This window comes from Pagrus major, chromosome 10 (assembly GCF_040436345.1).
Source record: "Pagrus major chromosome 10, Pma_NU_1.0".
NCBI classification, from domain to species: domain Eukaryota; kingdom Metazoa; phylum Chordata; class Actinopteri; order Spariformes; family Sparidae; genus Pagrus; species Pagrus major.
The window spans coordinates 15,689,943-15,697,074 of record NC_133224.1 but is presented as its reverse complement, the minus strand read 5'-3'; positions in this window follow the sequence as shown (position 1 = coordinate 15,697,074).

Below are 7,132 nucleotides of genomic sequence, written 5' to 3'. Positions count from 1 at the left end.
ATTCGCCAAACCGCTGAGGGCAAAGAACAATACAGTAGCGCCATCTACTGACGTTAATAGGCAACCGCCCTACATGAACAACTACTTTTAGATTGGCAAATTGCGCCAAATCCTACAGAGGCAGCAAAGAGATTCAAAGAAGCCATTTTAAGTCAGCATGCAACTTGAAAATCTTTAAGTCTTACCATGGATCTTCGAGAAAGTGCAGTGGACAGATGGCAGTTAGCCATCTTTTTATAAGATGGCTAATGTTGAGTGGGCTTGCCCCTTGACATGCACACTTAAGGGTAAATTGCTTACACATACAAAACTAAAGATAAAAAATATATATATTTTTACAATTTTCATTTAACTGACGTCTGTACCGTGTGTTTTGCTTTTTCAGGAGATCCAGCAATTGGTGATGGTGTGACTCGCCATTTCTTTGCAACCATCATGTCAAAAGTTCAGTATGGTTTTGAGATCAATTTTGGTAAGTAAATATTCACTTTGGTGTTTGGTTGGTACCAGTTCCAGACTGAAAACAGATCTGTTTTCCCAGACCTTTACGCTTACCCAGAGAATACTAAACTTATCGCTAATTGTGAATGTAGCTGCTGTGAACCTTTAGGTTTCTACAGGATCAACCAGAATATTCAGTGGCTGATTGATATTTCCTTAACTAATGCTGTATGACAGTTAAATATCTATGTCCTTTACATTACTATCTATATGCTTTGACTTTTCTCTTTTTATTCAAGTGCGACGGGGAACAAGATCATCGGATTCCCTCCACTTCCCATATCCTTTTGGAGAGTGACTTCTTTGTTGTTGCTGGTCAAATGATCGGTCATTCATTTCTACATGATGGGCCATGCCTTGGTGGACTGAGCCCAGCTATCCTGCATGTGCTCTTTGGTGGATCCCCAGAAGAAGCCACAATCGATATTAAGGACTGTGCTGACCTTGGTATCCGTGAGAAAATCAAGTTGGTACGATCCATTTTTTTCAAGTATGATTTTATTGATACAAAATGGGGCTAGGATGATAAAAAGAATATCTGATGTCAGGGGAAAAATAAATATATTTTTATAATCAATTTATTCAATTTAAATATTGGTAATTCAACTTGATCAACTTTATAGATACTTCCACAATCACATCATGTAGTTACAATTTGCACCAGCAGGGAGTGCAAGGAATCTCTTTAACCCTCCTGTTATCCTCAAATATACTAACATCCTTTATCCTTGGGGTCAATTTGACCCCAGCAATTTAAACCTCCAGAAAAATATTGTAATTACAATTATAACCCAGTTTTATGTGTCAGGTACTTTATGTCTCTTTGCTGACCTAAATTCCCCTGTAGATAAAACGTAATCCCCCTACACCCATGTCATGTAAAATGTGTTTTTTGGAGCAAACATTGTTTTACAGTTACTGACTACTAACATGCTGATCACAAGCGAAATGAAAATAATTTGGCATGTGGTTTGAGACCATAGACTGTATCTAAAGATGGACGACGCGGCTCCACTTTCTTTCACTGTACAAAAGTGAAGCCAAAATATTCCAGATATGAGCACCGCCATCTTGTCACTTTGGAGCCAGAGTCTGCGTAGTAGTGAGTCAATCACAGCTGTTAATCATGACATTTCAGTCTGTTTTTACAGCAAAAAATAACTAATAAAAACCAAACTTATCAGAAAAATGAACACTTGAACAAACATCAGTGTGATAGAAAATACCTAAAAATGACAGAAACCATCTTTGGGAAACATTTTTTTGACATGTACATGAACATGGAGGGGGTGGGGCTTATGAATGAAATGTTTTGGCTTCACTTTTACAGTCTATGCAGCAAACCCCTGTTTCAGACCAGTGGGTGGTGTCAACTGCATGATTGCTAATTATCAATAAGTTGTCCTATCCTATTCTGTACTAAATAGCTCATATAATCAGACTGACTAATCAAAGTACAAGTTTTGATGTGGGACTACATTTTGACTTTTTTCTGAGATACACAGATGGATGTTGATGAGGTTATTAATACTAATAGGGCTATCTGTAGAAGATTTGTAATGCTGCTTGGCTTTTCTATTTTGATGCAAATATTTTGCAGGTACTTGGAAGAACCTCCAGACAAGTCAAACCGTTACGAAGGGGTTTAAAAGAGACACTGATCTGGCCTTTGCTAACTGAGAGGAAAGACACAATTCCCCTTCTCTTTCCAAGACCATCTGATTTACAGTGCCCACCAAGGGTAAGTGACTGATGCTGCTAAGTAAAAAACACTCCTCCTAACTCATAAGAATTACTTTCCCAGAAATTACATTTATTTTCTACCCTCTGGCAGCAATTTGTTTCAGTTTATTACAACAAACATTAACCTGGAGAGATGGAAACCTTTTGCAAATAACCAGTCTGCATTTGATCACTTTTTCTTCTTTTTTGAAGTTAATCCTACATTATATCACTGCATGAGTGACACTGCAAAAACACTGTAGCACTGCAAAAACATGGTTGTCCTTAAGTCCTTGCAAGTTGTTTTTCAAATGAAATGAACTGGTACTAATTGCTGCCTTAAAAGAAGGAAACCAATCAAAAAACTGATGGATGATTTAGAAATTGCTCAACAGGACTGGAAGTGCTCAGTTTGCCATTTGCTGTAACTTTACCCATGCAAAACCTCCAGTATGCTTCTTAAAACTGCCTACAACCATGCCCTGACCAAATTACAATTTGGATTATTAGAATTGACAATTACTCATATTTTCTGTTCTGTGGTTTATTGTGCTTTATATTCTCTGGGCTGTTGGGAAAAACAAGTGTTAACTGATTTGAAAAAATGATCTGTCAGATGGTCTTGGAAAAGATAAACTGGCCAACACAGGATGAGGATGAAGACAGTGATGTCTCTTTGGAGGATACATGTAGGATCACAGGATTCCTTCGCACATTTATTGAGAACGGTAAATATGTACTTTTAACAGTTCCTCAGGTTATTTAACTGAAAGTCTGTATTGGGTGCAAATAAATGAATGTTGGTCAAAAACACAAGGCTTTGCTTCCTCTACTTTTTTATTACCTGTGGATTATTAGCTACATGAATAACCCAAAGCACAAATTAAGTAAAATTAGGTTCTTTTTTCAACTTCATTTATTATTGATGATACAAAATCATTTCAGGCAATAAAATAAATGTTGACTTTATTCTCTATTTTGGTAGCATCTCCAAGCGTCCTTGGGAAACTCCTGCAGTTCTGGATAGGGTGGAATGTGCTGCCCAGACACTTGGATGTTAATGTGGTGGAGAGCAACTTCCCCAGTTCTTCCACCTGCTTCCACCTGCTTAAACTTCATAGGACATTACAAAGAGTACTCTAACTTTGAAAGAGACATTCTTGCTGCTATTTGTAGCACTGACACTGGGTTTGGAATGGTCTAAGGACACATCAATATATCACTGTACACCTTAGTGTACATTTGTTGTCTTGCTTGGCCTGCAACAAAATTTGGATTGCAGCATAAAAGCATTTGAAAGATTGATATCAACTAGTGCCTAGTTCTGCCAGTGTGTGTAACACTGGTGCAGTAAAAAGGTCTGCATGCTTGTGATGTGGTGAAGCAAAGTTGTTATTTGTTTCATGTCTATACAATTGTCTTTTAGGTTTAATCTCATTGTTCACAATTCCTTTAAAGCTCAGGAGACTGTTACAGAGACAAATTGAATTGTTGCTGTTCTTTATTTGTAGTATTGTTCTGAAACAGGATGCATGTTGCAGTTTCCCAAGCCTTCTGATTCAGAGACTGTAAGTCTCCAATCACATGTGAAATGAATACTTCAAAACAAGTTATCTTGGTAACTACAGGACAGTTTCTCGTACAAGGCTCTGTTACATAACCATAATGGTTTTCAATGTTTAAACTTAATGGTTAAAAAAAAAGTTCATTAATAGTAATAGACATAAATTGCTTATTGCAAAAAGTGTTTGTTTGCAGTCATATTTTACAATGCAGCAAGTTTTATACATCTGGTATAAAATAAAAATGCTGTCATTACCATTCTTTTTACTTCAAAAAAAAAATCATTTTAGACACTTGAAACAAAGATGTGTTTGGCAAATAAGAATGCGATTCAACACAGATATCAGAACTGCTAAACCATAATTCCGGCTTCTTTCAGAACTTGAGCAATATGGATTTACTGGAGCATTTCTGATAATAAGCTCACACTTTGTACATAAACATCTAACACATTGGACAGAGGGCCATCAGGGTCTGGTAGACTTTCAACTTCCTGGTCAGTCAGTGAGCGCTGCAGCTGAACTTCAGGGACCACAACACCAGGCTGACAGTGACCACATGGTCCAGTCCAGTCAACTCCAAACTACATGTCAACCTGCAATTGCAAAAGCTGAGGTTAAAGGGTAGGATAAAGGGTCAATCAAAATCAAAGTCTTAAAGATTTTTATGGTAAATATGTCTACAGAACTGTAAGCCATATTCATTCATTTTACAGAACTATCACTTGTTTATCATCTGGGATTCTGTAATATATGCCCCAAAAACAGCTATGGCATCAGAAAGAGCTTGACTACAATTTCCAAGAGCCAATACATTAATTTTGAGAGCTAAGATGTATAATTTTCTCTCTAAATCACTGCTCCTTGTTTGACCACAACATTGTAGCAATACCTTATTGTGTTGAAAGTGCCAATGATAGGCAGTATAAATCACATTTAGTTCCTGAACAAAAGGCCACTATTAGTTACATTTTGCTACTGATACATGCACTTTATAATGGACATAAAGTGGAGATAATGTTGACAATATCCCATGTAGGAAATTAAAAGTTAAAGTAAAACAGAATTACTGAATAAATTCAAACCTGTATGGGGCCCTGCTGCGCCTCATGCTCATGGCGAGTCCACAGTTGCAGCGGTGACTGGTTGCCCTCAGTGCGTAGTCTGTGGCAGTTCCAGCCACGCTGGAAAAACTGAAGGTGCTTCTGTATGTCGGGCACAAAGCACCAGTGCAGAGCAAAGAGATGCATTTCATTGTAGACAATGGCTGAGGTTAAAGTTTTGAGTGCAACTTTAATTCGGTAGCCCCTAACCCAATATTGACATCAATACTGGGTGCACAGTGTGGGAGCCGTAGCCATTTTAGCCCCTGTCAGACTGTATATACACAGATTACAATTTCTACATTGTACAATCTACAATAGAGTACTGTGCCAAAAACAGAAGGTTTATTACAGTTTCTAACTGACCCGTTCGGACCACTTTAAAAAGCCACCCCACCTAAAAGTTCAAAAAACCAACCAGCATTACTCTTAATTTTGATGCTGGTAGAAGTCAGTAAAACTGATTTGCATGCACAAGAACGTTGATGGATTAAATAATTTGATCCATCCACCATTGATAAATCCCAGTTTGGCTTGCAGTGCACTGGTAGGTTAATTAAAATTGTAGATGGGCTTTTGTGACTGCTCTGGATATACACTAAACTGGGTAGTTAGTATCTTACAGTAGTAAAATCTACAATGAAGTGGGTGCTTGAGATGGTTAATGTTTTTTCGATACCTTATCAGTTTGTGATTTCCATCGATGTGCCATAAACTGTTCGGTGCTCTAACAGAGTACTTCCTACGCCTTCTTGGGCTCAGCTGAAGGGTGCGCATCAAAACTCCACCAGGATCCACTCGCCGCATGGATTCCTGGACACGCTGTCCAATAATAGGCAAAACAATGCACAGATATGGTGTACTGAAAAAAAGTAAAGCATTCCCCAATCTGGCAGTGAATTCACAAATCCAGATAAAATCCAGACTAGCACTAAATAAAGCAGCTTCCTCACATTGTGAGTAAATCAGCAAGTAGGCCAAATCCCAACATAAAATAACCCCTAAACAGATGAATGGGTAATGAATACAATTCTTTACTTTGTATGTGTATGCCTTGTGCATTCAGGTGCCCAACCATCATTTTGTATTCAGTCATGGGATGCTGCTGCAGAATTTGGGTCACAGTTTCATCCAGATTGTTGTCCTCTATTTGAGTTAATAGATTGTGGACTCTGATCATCAAAAATAACAAGAAAAAAGTCACAAGAGGCAACAAAGAAATGTCACCTATCTCACAGTACAAACAAAACACATTGACCACAAGGAGTCTGTTGCTCTGTCGTTAGCTGCAGTGTAAGGATTAGATTATTTTAAATCGGTGTCACCTAAAAGAAACCTCATTCCTGTTTAGTCTAAACTCAGCTGCTGTGTCCTGTAGAAATAACCTAAATGCCTATCAGTTTATGAATTTTATTTATAATTTAAGTTAAAATCGTTCATATTGTATGAGTTTATCAAAGCAAGACTATCATGTGCCAAACTAATGCAATTGTGCTGAAATGTCACATCTGACTCTGTTCACTTTTTACTCCAGAAATAGGGTTACAGATTATCTGACAAACTGAAGATGTTAATTAATGGCACCCATGTGCAGTATCAACAAATGCAGCAGCACAAATCCACTACCTGTAAGGAGTACATATGATAAACTAAGTGTAGCGACTAATTGTCCAATTTAAAAGGCTGCTAAGAGGCTCAGTGGGGTCTTGTCTGCGATGCGCTCGTATAAATCCATTCTTGACTCAAAGTAACGTTTTTATTGAAACAAAAAATTATATAAGTATATGGAAACAAAACGATACGTTATGGAAATGAATTGAAACGGTCAACAGAAAATATCCAACCCCACTCACCCTCTTTGTCTAACCAGAACCGCCGTGCAACTGAACAGGTAAAATACCGTGAAACCACACCCAGGTGTTAATTGCCGGAAATGATAGTAACCAAAGAGCGTGTGCAGAATAAACAATTAATAATACAGGCCAAACCAATTTTGGCTCCTACACTAATTACTACACTCCTACATTACTTTGTCAGTAATATAAGCATGTTAGTCACCAGTCCATCTGTCATTGAAAACCAAAGCATATAGGCCTATATCATCAAGTATTGTTAGACCTATTCCCAGTCCATATTAATGTAAGTTAATATCAGTAACGTTAGTTAATTTTTAGTTAACTTAAACTCAGATTGCAGAGCAGTGCAAGGAGACATTATTGTAGGGATAAATGTTCTATGATATCA